The sequence below is a fragment of the Stenella coeruleoalba genome (genome assembly GCF_951394435.1).
Source record: "Stenella coeruleoalba genome assembly, chromosome: 18".
Classification (NCBI taxonomy): Eukaryota; Metazoa; Chordata; class Mammalia; order Artiodactyla; family Delphinidae; genus Stenella; species Stenella coeruleoalba.
Window position 1 is genome coordinate 52,559,554 of NC_137164.1, and position 17,590 is coordinate 52,577,143.

Consider the following 17,590-nt stretch of genomic DNA (forward strand, 5'->3'; position numbering starts at 1 on the left):
TCAGACTCCATTCTTTGATCTTTAAACCCCAAATTCTACATTCACTGAGATATTCCAGGAATATTTTAACCACAAATTCAAAATGTTTTGTCAATATTTTCCCATGATATTTCATAAAGGACCTTTTCGGGAAGGAGCAAGATTTGTAGTCATTCTCATTTTACAGTTGTGGAAATACCGAGTGCAAAGTCACAAGGAGCTGGCCTGGGTCTCCGGGATCCACCAGTTTGGGTTGTATTTAGTTTAATTGTAACTGGCCAGTCTGAGAAGTTTCTGTCAAAGAGATACACTTTCTTTCCAGGCAGTATGCTGACTTTTCATAGGATCAGGATGAGGTCTGATGAACATACACACTTGCATATAGAGTGTGGAGAACTTGTGATTAAAATAATTCTCTGAACTCTCTGTTACTTGTAACAGAAAAGACAGATGATAAGACAAAAAAAAAAATCTAACCATCCTTGATGACCATGCCAAAGCCCTGTCACATTCCCTCAATCATTTATGGTCCTTCTTCCTTTTTTCTCCATAGCATTTCATTTTAATGGGTTTATGGTAACTTACTTAAACCTTTACATTTCTTTATATTATAGTCATTGTAATTCTTGCCTAAATAGAGTACATGCTTGCTGATGAATTTACTTATCTCTGTGCACCATGTGTTGCTTAATAGAATTTTTTTTTACATAGAAACTCCAAATATATTTTAATTATATCATGGAATAAGCATTAAAGGATTTGATCCATCGACCATAAAACAGTTCCCAATTATGTTAATTCATAACAATTATTTCCTTAAAGAGTTGAAAAATGAAAATATTCCATAACTAATTCTCTTTATTAATTTATTTATTCATTCAGCAGATTTGATTTGCCATTTATAGTGTACCAGCAGTGGAGATACAGTAGAGTACAAGGAATAAAATGTCCCTGCACTCCTAGCACATAAAGGGAAGGGAAAATAAACAAGTAAGTAAATAAGATAAATTCATATAATGATAAATGCTATGAAGATAAAAATATAACAGGATAATATCATTGAAGGTGATTAGGTGAGTGGCTACTTTAGATGAATTGATGAGGAAAGGCTTCCGTAATGAAGTGGCATTTGAGCTGAGATCTGAATGTGAGAGAGCCTTGCAAACATGGGTGAGAGAGTGCTGTATGCATAAGGATTAGCAACTGTAAAGGTCCTGCGGTAGAAAATGTTCGAAGTACAGAAAGCAAGTCAATGAGGATTGAGGTCATTGTGCTCAGAGAAGTGTAATGTAAAATGATGTTGAAGACAGAAGTAGAACTGAAATCACGAAAGGTTTATAGGCCATGATTAAATTAGGTTTTCTAGTTGTAACAGAAACCATATGCTTTCTGCAAGACTTGAGTGCTGTGCTCTATAGCATCTGGGTGGGTCCTGGTGACCAGTTCTCACAAGTGGCATGCGGACAGACATGCCGTGTGTCACTTCCAGGCCAAAGTAGTAAAAAAGTGTGCCTTCTCCACCCTCTGTCTTCCCTCTCATGCTGGAAATAAAGGACTCTGAAGCCCTAAGCATGTCAGATCTACAAGATGAAATTAGCCCAAAAGAAAGCTTCTCATCAACCAGGAACACAGGTGCTAGACATTTACATGAGCAAAAAATAAACGTCTTGCTTTAAACCATCAAAATCATTGGATTTATTTGCTATAACAAATCACATAACCCAACTAATAGAGATATGACGTGACTTACATTTCTAAACAACGACTCTGGTACCATGGGCATAATAGAACATAGGGCTCAAGTATAGAAGCTGGGCGGCCAGCAAGGAGGTTGTTGCAGGTGTCTTGATAAGCAGTGATGCACACTGGTTTCCGGAGTAGACATGAAGATGGAGTGAAGTGGGCCAATTCAAGAGGTACATTTTGAAATTAGACCCGTCAGAAGCTACTGAAGGGAAAGAAGGAAAGTAAGGAGTGCTGGGTCAGCAGTATAATGTTTTACTTTTGCTTTATTTCTCAAAAGAGGACTACAATTTTCATTTATTTTTGTACTGGTGTGACAGGGAACAGTTATGCCCTGAAAAGGTCTTATAAAACAGGGGTCCCCAACCCCTGGGCCATGGACTGGTAAAGGTCCATGGCCTATTAGGAACCGGGCAGTATAGCAGGTGAGTAGCCGGCTAGCAGGCAAAGCTTCATCTGTATTTACAGCCACTCCCCATCGCTCGCATTACCTCCTGAGCTCCGCCTTCTGTCAGATCAGTGGTGGCATTAGTTTCTCATAGGTGTGCAAACCCTACAGTGAACTGTGTGCGAGGGATCTAGGCTGCGAGCTCCTTAGGAGAATCTAATGTCTGATGATCTGGGGTGGAGCTGAGGCGGTGATGCTAGCACTGGGGAGTGGCTGCAAATACAGATTATCATTAACAGAGAGGTTTGACTGCACAGAGACCATGATAAATCAATTGTTTGCAGACTCATATCAAAACCGTAACAGTGAGTGGCAAGTGAAAACAAGCTCAGGGCTCCCACTGATTCTGCATTATGGTGAGTTGTATAATTATTTCACTATATAGTGCAATGTAATAATAATAGAAATAAAGTGCACAATAAATGTAATGCGCTTGAATCATCCCAAAACCATCACCCCCCCCAACCCAGTCCGTGGAAAAATTGGCTTCCACAAAACCAGTCCCTGGTGCCAAAAAGGTTGGGGGCTGCTGGTATAAAACACTTCCTTATTTGTTTGATTCATATTTACTAATCTTGGATGATTTATTGATAATGAAATTGAAATTAATTTGAAAATTGTTAACATAATGTAATCTTTGCAATAATGACTTGTGCCTTGCCCTGAAGAAAGTACAATAGAAATTAGCCTCCTTTGGTTTGGAGAATATACTTCTGTTTGTGTATCCTAAATTTATATTTATTTTCTTCAGTAACCCCATTATATAGCTGTCTCATTTTGAGCCAATTATTAATGCAATTTCCCAAATCTTTTTTTTCCATTGAACTACTTAGGAATAGTTCATCTGGAAGTAAGAGAAATCCAACTACAAGTTTATTTGTTTGTGTTACTTTTCCTTAAATGATTAGAAATCCCAAGGTAGTCAATCCAGGATTGTTTTAAAAAGCAAAGCCTTGTCTAATTCAAATTTATGAATCAGTGTTTTAGTTAAGTGTGCACCCATTTATTAGATTGATAACTTGAAAGTCCTAGGTAGGAAATGCAAAATCTAATAGTATTTTAGCCATTGTGAGAGGAGGGATATGAATTTTCAATAGGGAATTGGAAACAAAAACAGCATCATAAATGGTTCTGGGGCAAGAAAAAAATTATCGAAAAGAAAGGGGGGGAAATGACATATGCTAGTCTAGTCTATTTCTTCTTATCAGGAAAATAACATTTCCTGGAAGCTCCTCCCAGAAGTATTCCTGTCATATCTCATGTCCCAAAATGTATCTTATGGTCAATTTTAATTGTAGGGAAGTCTGAGGAGGTAATGAATTTTAATTGAGTACATGATCATCTTGAACAAAAATGATTATTTTTTAAGGAAAAAGGAGAATGTATTAGTTAGGGTACAGTCTAAGGTGCTATAATGTAACGCTCTTGAACTATAGTGGGGATTTTGGGGTTTTTTTTTGCGGTACGCGGGCCTCTCACTGTTGTAGTCTCTCCCGTTGTGGAGCACAGGCTCCGGACGCGCAGGCTCAGCGGCCATGGCTCACGGGCCCAGCCGCTCCGCGGCATGTGGGATCTTCCCAGACTGGGGCGCGAACCCGTGTCCCCTGCATCGGCAGGCGGACTCTCAACCACTGCACCACCAGGGAAGCCCAAACTATAGTGGTTTAACAGTCTAGAGTTAAGGGCTATTCTAAGGCTGGTCGATATCTCTGCTGTCTTCTATAAGCCCTCACCTGTAGACCTGAGATTGCATTCTAGGTGCACCATTTCCCAGGCACCCAGAAAGGGAGAAGAGCCTAGAGGAGCACACATCATTTATTTTAAGGGTAAATCCATGAAGGATACCCATCCATTCTGTTACCAAATTAGTGGCTAATACCTAGTCAGATGACCATTTGTAGCTGCAAGGGAGGCTGGAAATGTAGTGGTTAGCTTGGCATTCATGTGTCATGAAAGTGTATTCATTTGTAAGAAGGAGAAAATGGGGATTGGGCAGGGCTGGGGAAGGTGCCGCAGGAAGTTTTACCAGAGAAAGGACTGAAAGGTACGTTGAAACCAGATATCAGGAATTTATTTCTTTAAACAGTGCAAAGCTATGAAAACATTGTAAATAAGAGAACAGCATAATCTGAAACATGTTTTGGAAGATTACCCTGACAGCGGTGCGTTTGCTCCTTCGCGGAGCTGAAGTTGAGCAGGGTTCGTAACACTGCAAGAGTCCACATTGGAGGGGATGAGGGCTTCACTTGGGAGGAAGAGGGCAGATGTGGGAGAAGCAGATGTAGCCACTCATTGTATCTGAGAACAAGGGAGAGGACGGAGTGAATCAGATGAGCTAATCTCAATGATGGGGGGTTTGGTGCTGAAATTAACTGGAAGGTGGAAACACAGAAAGAAGAACATGTGTGAGGAAAAATGACAAGTTTTGTTTTGAACTTAAGTTTGAGGTCTCTTTCAGCGAGGGAGGTGCAGTCACTATGGCATATGACTAATAAAAATGAGCATTTTGTGCTCTGCATCAATTTGTACTACAGATATTCTCATATTGTTCTGGGAAACTCTCCCAACTCAACATTTGGCTGCAGTCATTGTAAGCCCTTGAGAGTCGTTCAGGAAATTCCATGCACGTATGACTCTGCTTTGAAAGTGCACACCTAGGAAAAGACAGGACGAGTTATGATGCACTTTGTAGAGTCAGAACTATGCTATGCTAACGATAGGCCTGAAGAAATCTGGAGTCCTCTAGGGACTTGCTGTAGGAAACCCCATATGTGAGGCTAGATTTCAGGGGCTATATAGATGTAAGGGCTGATGTGAAACTTGTACCCAGCAGTACAGGATAGAATAAGAGGCAGCTAAAAAGAGAAAGAAAGAGAGGCGGGCGGGGAAGGGAGAGAGACTGAGAAGACGGAAGAAAGGAGGAAGGAAGCAAGGAGGGAGGGAGGGAGGGAAGGAGGGAGGGAGGGAGAAACCAAGAAAGAAGAATCAAAGAAGCCAACTGAGTCTCTAGGAACAGTGGATAGTTCTGTAATAATATGGCATCAAATGTCATTAAGTTAAAGATTCACAAATCATCAATAATTCCATCATAAGATGCCAGCCATTTGAGACCCTCTAAAGGCAGGGCCACTTACCTCATACATAAAAGCACACCACAGTGGATGACTAACACTAGGGAAAACACATCTTCACTCCCATGTCTTCATACACTGTTTCTGACCACATCCCTCCTTACAGGCCCTGATCTATCTTTCGGCCTCCCCTTTTTCCCTATTCCTTTCCAAAGTAGCCATTTCTTGACTTCCGTTTCAGCTCATCCAGGTCTGCTTTTGTCTGGTTTGCTGCATTTGGAGGACCTTGCTGAAACTGACCAGTGGCTGTGCTCTGAAACTGTTCTCTTAAAAAGTGCTCCCAAGGGCACCTGAGGAGTGGTCCTGCCAGCCCAGGCAGTGCTGTCTTCCCACTTGTGCTTCAGTGCCAAGATGGAGACAGGTAGCACTGTGTACTTGGATGCCTGTGCACTTCAATTTTTAAGTTGTCACCTCTAAGTTTGGAAATAATTTTGTCAGTAAAATATTAGAGTCATATCATGTAGTTAGATTCATCACCAATAAGTCTGTGGGAGCATCCTTGGTCTATCTTATTCAACACATGTTTTAATAAACAGGGATCCAGGAATGGCATTGGGCAATGAGATTGCATTTATGAACAGACACAGCAGCTGCCCTCAAAGAGACCGTAATCCAGTAAGACAATAAAAACATCTATTACAATATACGATGTTAATTTCTATGATAGGAATTTGCACAGAGAGGTTTTCTCACCTCGTTGAATATATCTATCTATATCTATATCCAGATCTATAGCTATATCTATATCCCTAGAGTCTCACTTACCCAGGTATCCAACAGTAGAGCCAATTAAAAATTCAGTCACCAATAAATTAGCTATATTAGTTATAATTGATTATAAAAACTTGATAAAGGAAAAAAGTCCAAATATGCCACTTTCCATTAATTATATTTATATTGGACATATGTATTTGCTAATAAAACATACATCATACTGCAGCAATGACTAAAACAGCAGTTTTCAAAGTTTATCCAGGAAACTCTCTGGGCAGGGGTGGGAATCTTTCAATATGTTTCAGGAGGTTTGCAGGGTCAAAACTATTTTCATAATTATAGTAAGACTTTTTTTATGTTTTCACTATCCTTCTCTCATTAACATTGAGAGAGGTTTCCCAGAGGCTACATGAGATGGGATAGTTCAGCAGACTGAATGCAGAAACACATACAAGACGCTTACTATTAGCTTGACATTAAAGAGATTTTTCAAAAATGTAAAACAATACCACTACATTTTCTCACTACATTTTTGCTTTAGAAAATATGATTATTTTCCTGGAAATTCATTATTGATCTGAATAGGTAATACATTTATTTTTTAATGAATTAACAAATGAATACTTTAAATTTTTTTCTCAGCTTCCATTTCTAATGGGTTAAATATTGGTAGCTATAACTCTAACATCAAAAGTGATTTGGGGTGCTCAATAATTTTTAAGCGTGTAAAGGGCCCCTAGGAACAAATAGTTTGAGAAAGGCTGCCCCAGAGCAGCTCTCAGAATCGTGAGGAAGTACTCTGCTTTTCTAACAAAGATAAGAGCCAGGAATTTTGGAATAGGAAATAAAAATACATACCAGAGAATTGCACATAACATTGTTGAGCAAGGAAAGCATTGTTTTCACATGAGGGAAGGAGAGAGACTGAAATTATACATTTCGAGGAAATCTGGAAGAGCTTCAAGGAGGAGGTGAGAACCAGGTTTCATTTGACCCTCGGAAAATCAATATATATTTCAGTTCATATCTACTTCCTGGGGAGCAAGAGTGCAACTTAACTTAAGAAGATGCCAAAATATAAAGTTAGAAACAAATGGATATTCCTTTAAGCTCAGTAGTCAAAGGGCAAATAGGATGTCAGTGCTGACCCAGAAGGCAAGGCCTCAGGGAGATGCTTTTTGATCTGAACAATAACTCTATTGTAATTAACACAATCCCTGCATATATTCTTTTCTCAATTTATGGGCACAGATTCCCTGAAGTCAAAGGGACTTCAGGGCATGCGTCAAGGGAGTATCATAGCCTGGAGTGTGAACATATATTAATCAAAACCTATTTTTCATGAAGGACTCTGCCATTTAAAAAAATACTGTATCTCTTTACAATTTTATATTTCAAATTAAAAGCTTCATTCTCACATGTCTATAATAAGTGTTGCAAATTCTTTTGAAACGAAGCTCTGGATTGACAGCATTCATAGAAATGCTACATGCATCATCCCCATATCTGTTCTCAAGAAATCAGTAAACAGAAACTACTCTTACATGAGACAGACACTTCCTATAAAAGTCAAAATTATTTAACATCTAAATAATTATAGTTTATATTAAATGCCATCTTGCAGTTCAAATAGCACTTTAAGTCCAGGAAAAACTTGTACATGAATATTCATAGCAAGTATATTTACAGTAGCAAACAGGAAATGATCTAAATGTCCATCAACAGGTGAATAGATAAAACGTACAATCATACAATGGAATACTACTCAGCAATAAAAAGAAAGGAATCACGTTGCAAAACAATAAATGAATCTCAGAATTGTCACACTGCTGCATGAAAGGAGCCAGATGCAAATAGTACGGGCCATATGATTTCATTTCCCTAAATTACTAGAAAATACAAACTAATCTGTAGTCACAAGAAAGCAGATTGGTGGTTTCAGGGCAGGGTAGGGAGTAGGGAAGGAGAAGCAGAAGGAGGATGGATTGCAAAGGGATAAGGGGGCTCTTTCAGGGTGATGAAAACGTTGTATAATTTGATCGTGGCAATGATTTCATAGGTGTATATGTTGTCAAAACTGGTCAAGCTGCACACCTTAAATGGATCCAGTTTATTGGACATAAATTGTACCTCAGTAAAGTTAATTTTTTAAATGCACTGCAACAAAAATAACCCCATTGGATCATCTCCATAATCCTGTGACATAGTGGAGAAAATTGTGATCTTATTTTGTGAATGAGGAGACTGGAGATCAAGAGATGCATTGACTTGCCGTGGCTAGTAACTCCGGGGGCTTGAGGAAGGCAGGTGTGAAGAGTAGTAACTTTCAAACTTTTTCCTGTGACTTTTTGTTATTTTTGTCAAGTACAATATCACGCAGACCCCCACCGTATAAAACAGGAACCACTGGGATGCTGTGATTGGAACGGAGATGGGTGTGAGTGTGGGTTGGAGTGGGGAGGGGTGCGTGGCAGATACCTTCACAGGATCCTAGGACTTGGACCGCTTGAAAACCCTGAAGTGATGACACAAACATGGATGCTGAATCCAGAAGACCTTGCTTCGGACTTCTCTGTCATTTACTAGCTTGAAAGTCTATGTTTGCACATGAAGTTGAATATAGTCACAGAATCAGTCACCTAGAATTTTTCAGTGCTTATGCTATTTACTTACTTAATGTTTCCTAAACTTCATTTGTTGTATTTTAGCTTCCTGTTAATTTACTTCTTAACAATGTAACAATATCTAGGTGTCTCTCAAGAGTGCTGGGGGTGAAGATGTCATGCAATAATGTTCCATGAAACTACTTACTTAGGAGAATTCATGAACGCTTGGCCAATGGTGTTATATTAATGGCAGTAGGGAAATCACTAAGCAAAAATCCGAACCTTAACTTTGACTCCTATCTCTCCCACATCTAGTCAGTCACCCACTGATTTTCACTTGAGTAGTTCAACTTCTATTTATTTTCTCGGTCGCCACCATAATTCAGAACAACCAACATCCTTCTCCTTTATGATAGCAAAGGTCCAGCTTCAATCCCCATCCAATCTACTCCACACACTGCAGCCAAAATATTCGTTCCAAAGTGCAATCAACTCCTGCCATTCCTCTGTATAAAGTCCTCTAGTGGATCCCCATTTCCTTTGGCAAAATGTCTAAATTCCCTCTTAGGGTTTACAAGGTCCTAATGAACTGGATTCTCCTTATCTCTCAGCAACATTTTTTACGACACGCAACCCTAAGCTCTACCCTTCAGCTGAATGAAACTTTTCCAGTTTCGCAAGCACGTGACTTCTGGGTTTTCACACATACTCCTCCTGTCTCTCCCAGCATTCTCTTGCTCTCTCCTATTCATCAGACACCCATTCCTGCCTCATCTTAACTCTCACTTCTTTTGGAAGCCTTACCTCACATCCTCCATCTTAGTCAGGCGATGAAGCCAAATTCTTGGTCATCTGGGGCCAAGTTCTCCTTTCAGCAATGTTTTTTTTGCAGTATTACAATGAACTATTTGTGTACAGATTATCTCCCTCAGAGTGTAAACTCCTGGGCACACTTACATCTCGCTTTTTCACCCTTTTCTTTCCAGTTTCCTGCATAGTCCCTGGCACAGAGTAAGCACTCAATAAACATTTCTTGAATGAACTGACTGAATAAGCCATCCTAACAAATGGCCAAAGCAGATGGCTCTAGACTGCTGGATGGCAGCAGATTAAGGTAACATATTTGCTGCATGGCTTTCTTCCAGCACCATGGAAACAGAAAGTGAGTGTGGGTTCATGACTCAACATCTCTTCTGACTGAATATTACACGACATGGCTGAGCCAGTTCCAAACCAAAAGTTTTAATCTCTGTGAGAAGAATGTATCGTTTTCCCCGATATTATTCTTTCCTGGGCAAGAAGGGTTTTCTAGCATTTTAATCCATAAAGCACTTCCATGATTAAATTTAGATTTGCTGTGCAATGAGACTAATGCACCAAGGTGAAAGAGGAAAAATACTGGTGAGTTTTAAACATGTTGGGATAATTGGGCCCAACGTGCGTAAATTGCTTTCAGATGAAAGGCTCTAAGCAATTGTTAAATTATAAACATTGAAAAAAAAAAGTCCTCTGCATCCAATCTAGAGAAGAAAAGGTTTCCATTTGTACAGCAAATTAGAATCAGGTATTTCTGTAGGTCAGCAATTTCTGTTTTTTAAGGCCAGGGAAGCTCTTCTGGCGTTTGCTGCGTGTGATTCAGAGATGGAAGGGCTTTGGTGACTGCGGAAGCCATTTTCGCCTCGCACTTGTCCACAGCAATTACATTGGAAAGGGTCCTAGACTTGTGGGGTGTGGGATGTGGGATAAATTTGGAGAAAGACCACAATATGTAAACAAAACCTGCCAGTTTTCCAAAATACCCAACCACAAGACTTCACATTTTGGCAGCTGAGAAAGAGTCAAATGTGCTTTATTCTGACAACAAATTTTATTCTCAGCAGGGAGAATTATGAATCCCAGTTAAAGCAAGCAACTACCAATAACCAAAGTTAAAGAAATTTTAAAATATAGCCTATGTAGTGAAACGTAGCAAGCACATGTTCTGAGACAATGTTAATCAAGAAACTGATGGCAATAACAGAATCTTTGAAGTGTGTGTTTTCAAAATCCTTTAGATTAAGAAATCCTACAGAAGGAGAATTATTTCTGAAGATAGATCGTTAGCATTAAACTGCTTAGTTTATGTTGATAAAATCTTCTAACTTGCAGCGTCATCAACTGAATAATAGTGTTTGAGTCTTGGATAAGATTTTATGACTATTTTTATGTTTACAAAGTCCTAAAAGGGTTATATTTTTTATATCATTGTCACATGACTTTGACTAACTAGCTCACTCTTTTAAGGCAATCAGAGAGTCAAAAATAGATAATCCACGTCAAAACATTGTTGTATTTCCCCAGAATTTTAATATTTCTGTTGGTTCTGAGAAAACAACTAGTTTGAATCCCAAATGGTTTTAAATTTAAACCATATCCATTGTCAGCTAGCATTTAAACAGGGCCAAGGGAGCTGTCCTCCTTCCCTGACTTCTGGGAGGAAAGGACCTGCAGGCTTTCTCCCCTAGCCAGAGGTCTCCAGAGCTGGGTCCTATCAAGTCTGGAGATCCAGGGAAAGGTAAACAGCTTAGCTGCCTTTAGGAATGCTGATAGCATCGCTTTGATCAGTTTCCAGCTGGCAAACAGGATAAGCATGGACTAAAGGTCCACAGTACCTTTGCTAAAGTCTGAGGTTCAGAAGTGGGGATGAGGTGGGCATGATAAACCCCATGAAACAAGCAGAGGGTGGGAGCAGTTCCAGTTACTGTCTCAGAAGGCAGTTAGAAGCTACCGATGAGGACCAAGTAGTAGAGATTTATTAAAATCCTGGAGTGATTAGAAGTAAAATGCCTTTTTTAAAAGGCATATTTATTCATCTATTCTTCCATTCATCTAAGAATTATGTGCTGAGTATTTACTATCTGCCCTTGTCTGCAATTAACTCTGCGGGGCACTGGGGATGCGACAGTCAATGAGAATGACACACTCTACCTTCATGAAACTTCCAGTCCAGCAGGTGTGTAAATGTGCATGTGTGTGTGTGTGTGTGTGTGTGTGTGTGTGTCTAGATATAGAGATAGGGAGATATACAACTCAGAATTCACCCTTTTGAGCAGGAAATCCTAGAGAGTTGTCGAGGGAAGAGTGTACCTCGCTTCCCACTTTCCCACTGTAGAAGTTAATAGGAAGCCCTCATTCCTTTCCCATCTCCCAGCAGCCAGGACCGGACATGCTCTCTCCTAGGAATTTCAGCTTTGAGGGCACATGACAATGGCTCAGAACAGCTAGAAATTCTTCAAGAATGTAGCGCCAACAGAGTTCTGAGTCCAGCGGTGTAGCAGCAGGCTCAGTGGTGAGGTTCTAAACAGACAGCCTGGTGTGATCCGGCTCACCTTTCAGCTGCCCAAACTTGGGCTCCCTGCCAGTTTTCCTTCCCTGAGTTTTCAGTAATCTCGTCAACCTCTCTCCTATATCTTTTAGTGCCCAGTTGAACAGAGTTAGTGTCTGATGGTTGCCACCAAGAATAGTTACTTGCAAAAGAGGAAACATTAAATAGTGTTGGCATTACTCATTAATTGCAAACACAATAAGTGTTATGAAGGAAAGGCGTATTTGCTTTTTGGGGGTTTTTTTGGATAGCAATCAAAGAAGATATTTGAGAAGCCTGGGACCCTTACCACTTCTGGCCTAGAGGAAAAAGTCCTCCAAAGAACCAACAGAATGCTAGAAGTTACTGAAGGAGGGGAAATCCCTCGACCCAAGGCACAGGAAGAAAGAGCTGCACTGGGATCCAACATTGGTCTAGGAAAACGAACAGCAGAAAGACCTCTGTAGGGTTTTGACATTCTGATTAGGGTAACCTTTGCTATTCATAAACAGCAATTCAAGAAGAGCCTCAGAGGGGCTTCCCTGGTGGCGCAGTGGTTGAGAGTCCGCCTGCCGATGCAGGGGACACGGGTTCATGCCCCGGTCCGGGAAGATCCCACATGCCGCGGAGCGGCTGGGCCCGTGAGCCATGGCCACTGAGCCTGCACATCCAGAGCCTGTGCTCCGCAATGGGAGAGGCCACAACAGTGAGAGGCTCGCATATCGCAACCAAAAAAAAAAAGAAAAAGAAAAAGAAAAAAGCCTCAGAAAAGATTTGTAATCCTCCCTGCACTTCATACAATCCCTATATCCAAGTACTGACATTGTTATGTCTCCTCCATTCACACCACAAGGGCCCAAGGCCCCGTCATCTCCACCCTTGACTGGTGTCCCAGGTTCTAGTGTTTCACCCTTCAGATCTTCTTTTTTAACATCCAGGTGATCACTCTAAAATGCTACGTGATTATGTCGATTCTCTTTCTTAAAATCCTTCTGGACCACTCCATCAGCCCATCACCTAAGGGATGAACTGCATGCTCTTTAAAAGCCCCCTCTAATGTGGCTATGTCCCCAGGCTCTTGCCTCTCACCATCTGCAACTTTGCCTTTTAGCAACATTGCACTGCGTGTAATTCTCCAAACATACCTGGTGGTTCCATTCCTTTGTGCCTTTGCTTATCTACTGGATTTTCTGGGCCTGAAATACCCTTTTCCCCATCCCTTACTCCTCTGCCTGCCCCTAATTAATTCTAATTCATGCTTAATGAATGAGCTCAGATGTTATCTTTTTCTTCAGAAACTTTCCTGGAACCCCTTGGTTGGATGAAGAGCTGCTGTAGCGACTTGTACACATCTCTATCACAACACGTATCATGTTTTATTGACATTATCTTTTTATGTCTTGGTTTTACCCATTGTCTTAGCTTAGGCTGCTTTGACAAATTACCATAGACTGGGTGACTTAAAAAACAAAAATTTATTTCTCACAGTTCTGGAGGCTGGGAAGTCCAATGTCTAGGTGCCAGCCAATTAGGTTCCTGATGAAAGCTCTCTCTCTGGTTTGCAGATGGCCATCTTCTCCTTATATCCTCACATGTCAGAGGTAGACCATCTTTCTCATGCTGTTCTTGTAAGGGCACTAATCCCATTCATGAGGGCTTTACATCATGACCTAATTATTACCCAAAGGCCCCATCTCCAACATATGAATTTGGGAATGACACAAACATTCGGTCCATAACACCCAGAAAGTTTTGTGTCTGATTTATTTTCATATTCCCAATACCTAGAATAGCTCCAGCCAAAAATTAGGCTCTTAAAGTAATATGTTGTACTAATTTATGTATATAATGTTCTCAATAACATCAGTTACTAAGTTCTAACCTCTGGCTTTACTGAGGACCCTGACTTATTTAATATGAATTTTTAATGTTTCTCCAGGAACTGTCTCTTCCACCTTTCTCTTTGATAATTTTAAAAATCAATAGGATCTTCCTAGAAAAGTTAAAAGACAGGGTCGATGGAGAATATAGCAAGGCAAGAAAAAGAAATATGAGGGAGTAATGTTGCTGCAAAAAAAGATGAGTCACAGATGGAGACATTTGCAAAATGAAGAGCAGGAAATGAGAAGGCTTAATTATGGTGCATGATTCAACCACAGATTAGGCTGCTGTATCTTACTTCCAGTTTCCTTTACTTCTATTTAAACTGTATAAATCTGACTTCCTGAAGTAATCTATTTCTAGTAACATATATTCGACCCAGACATGTATAATTCCTGTCATGGGCCACATCAACCTGTGAAAGACAAAAACCAGATTCCTGACAATGCTTGGCATGGGAGCCCGTCTTAATTCCCTGGGCCGCTCAGGAAATATGCATGATTCTCTGCTAGAGGAACGTGTCCCCAGCCAGCCTCAAGGTCCCAAGTGTATCAGCCTTTTTCCTCTCTGCACAAACTTCACCAGTAGTCCTTGATCTTTAACTGAGGATGAAGAAGGGTCAAAATGCTGAGAGCAGAAGTTTCGGGTGATAGATAATCCTTATTAACCCTCAATTCTGTCACTTCCCAGTTTGTATGCCCTTGAGTTCATTAACTTCTCCAAGCTCAGTTTCCTCATCTCAGAGATAGGGACATAATGGCTTCTAACTTACAGGATTTTGGTGACAAGTAAATACTAATGTGTTTGTGCTGCGCTTAGCACTGTGCCAGGAATGTGGTGAGTGGATGCAGTAGATGATACATGCTTAAATTCCTTCCAGCTGAAAGGAATCCATTTGGGCCCATTATGACTCATTAGGTCATGTAACGTGACCCCAGATACCAATCGCCTCCTTCAGTGTCACCTCTGCTGTGTCTTCCAGGTAACCAGATGTGCCTTAATGTTCTTCCTGGAGCCGAGGACTCTCAGTCTCTGTCCAGCAGCATCACTGCCTCTCTGCAGCACTGGGACAGTCCTGGAAAGTCCTTCTCTAAAGCATGCTGGACTCATGGTTACACTTTCAGCCTTTAAGAGTTTGGCTACATCTATGCACGCTGCCACGTGGCTCAAATGTAGAAGCAAGTGCTTAGCTGGTGAGTAAGACTGACTGATTATTCATCCTCTATATCTTAATTAGTATGGGTGAAGTTAGGGATTCTAGAACATCTCAAAATGTTTCCTTTACCGATGTCAAGGGTGTACCATATATGTGTAAGGAACGGCACCAAGGAACGGAGGAGAGCTTAAACAAACTTTATTTGGGAACGCTTCCGGGCGAGGTTCACTGGTCCGAGAGAAAGGGACCAGAGAAGCCGTGCCCGGGTGAGGGTTTGGGCTGAATTTATACGGGAAGAAGGGAAAGGGGTGTGGTGAATCCGGGAGGGCGCAGGGTATTCCTTATTTGGTGGTCTTTTCGGGTATCGTGGCAATATCTGGTGCCGGTCGCATCAGTCTTGGGACCCTTAATCCCGCCCCTCGAAAGGCGGGAAGGCTGGGCCGGGTGGAAAGTCCCCAGGTCGGTTCCTGGAACTGGGTGGTCCAGAAAGTCTCCAGGTCAGTTTCTGGAACTGGGTGGTCGGGAAAGTTTCGGTCTGATGCAACCTGTGAGTCTGATTGTGTTCCCCTGCCTCGGGCCAGTTGGCCTTACAATATGTAGATCCCAGGTCTCCAGGAAAAGCTCTGTGCATCAACTAGAGACAGATATGTCTTAACTGAATGCAGCTTGTAGGGTCCTATGTGAGATTTCCTCGAATGGGTTGTAGACCCACCCTTTGAGGCACAGCTCAAATGTCACCTCTTCTGTGAAGTCCTCTCTGATTTTTCTCAAATAGTGTTTGCTGTTTCTCCTTCTGTGCCTCCATAGCATTGTATGTATAACCTATTATAAGATTTATCACTTTAGACTTGGTCTCCTTGACTAGCCATAGTTACTTGACAACAGAGATTCTCTCTTTGTCTTTGTGTCCCTACTACTTACCTATTACAGTCTGGCATGCAGTTATCTCTCAATCATTTTTTCCCATAAGAATGTGTCAGTGAAAGCAGTACTCATTCTGTGCTGGCAGCTTTCCAAATCATATACCTATGGGTTTGGGTTATACCTGCTGATTCCACTGCTCTGAAGGTGGGTAGACTGCTCTGCCCCTGTTTTTGCTGTGGAGTGCTTCCCTGGGCTCCTCTACTACCCTACCGGAGATTCCATCTAGTCTATTTAATACTCCTTGGATTCACATCTCCCAAGGTCTTCTTTCCTCTGGCAAAGTTTGCCCTGAGTTGTGACCTCTCCATGCCTCTTATGTTTGGTAGATCCCACAGAAATCTAGCCAACAGCCAAGCAGATCTACCAAGACCGCCAGAGCAGGATTTATTACAGAGAAGTTCTCAGAGCTGGGAGCAATAGTAGATGGGCCCTTCTCCCACTGCCTGCTGCACCCTGGAGCATTACACGGGAACTCCAGAGGTCTGGGTGTCAGTCTCCAGAAGAGGAACCTCAGACCTTTGAACTGAGTGACTGGGAAATACCAGCTCCTCCTCTGGCAGTCATGGACTGAGATACACCAGCAGTATGATGGGTGGAATCTCAGCTCGGGCCCTGGCTCATCAGCCAAGCGCTCAACGGTTACGGAAGCAAACGTTTTGGGGTCCAAGCTGTGTGGCTGTAATATGGCTGGCTGGTTGCATGGCTTGTACATCTGCAGTCACGTCTGGGGTAGCACCAGCCCCTCTCCTGGCATAATCCATGGGATTGAGGTCACAGATTACATGATGTGCTGGATGGGTAACATTTGTCACCCCTTCAGCCCTCTATCAAGATCCATGGCCTGAATCACTCAGCTATAGCTGCTTTCATGTGGCTTTCCAGGAGGTAAGCCTGTAGGCAATTAGTACTGGATAAATTAAATTCTGATTTTTCAACGGACTTAATCCTTATGTGGTCCTAACTCATTAGCATCTACAGGGCCTAGGTAAGATTAATGGATCAACTTCAACCAGATTGAATTACTTCTTAGAGAGAAAGTCAGTAACTCCTCTCTCTAAAATAAAAGTGGTCATTAAACCCATGAGGGCAGGAGCTCCATCTAACACCCTAATGTATCCCTAGTGCCTGCACAACTGCTTTTGTTGAGTGCATAAAAGAGTGAGTTTTGGGGCTTCCCTGGTGGCGCACTGGTTGAGAGTCCGCCTGCGAATGCAGGGGACACGGGTTCGTGCCCCGGCCCGGGAAGATCCCACATGCCACTGAGCGGCTGGGCCCGTGAGCCATGGCCGCTGAGCCTGCGCGTCCGGAGCCTGTGGTGCGCAACGGGAGAGGCCACAACAGTGACAGGCCCGCGTACCGCAAAAAAAAAAAAAAAAAAAAAAAAAAGAATGAGTTTTCAATTATGGGAATTAGACCTCATTCCTGTTTAACATCAAAGGAGATTCAAATGTGTTTATTATTTTCTGAAAGTGTGTGATCCGAACATAGTAATAATAAAAGCTAGTTTTTAAAAGGGTCATCCTTTTCATAACATACCTCTCTATTTACCCTGCTGTCACACAATACCCTAATACCTACTTTCGATAAGTTCCTTTAGGAAAAAAAATGGTCGTAGGTTTGGTGAGAATTTAAGAAAGGAAAGGAGTAAGAAGACCCTGCTTCACC

At 41.6% G+C, this 17,590-nt stretch overlaps 1 long non-coding RNA gene across 1 annotated transcript in view; it reads left to right on the forward strand.

The window, feature by feature from the left end:
• The window catches only part of LOC307176548, a 427,685-nt gene extending 412,690 nt beyond the window's left edge, over positions 1 to 14,995 (forward strand). Inside the window, exon 4 of the long non-coding RNA XR_013824819.1 lies at positions 14,828 to 14,995. This is a non-coding gene — a long non-coding RNA (uncharacterized lncRNA). The remainder of the gene's footprint in view (positions 1 to 14,827) is intronic.
• Positions 14,996 to 17,590: the final 2,595 nt, after the last annotated feature.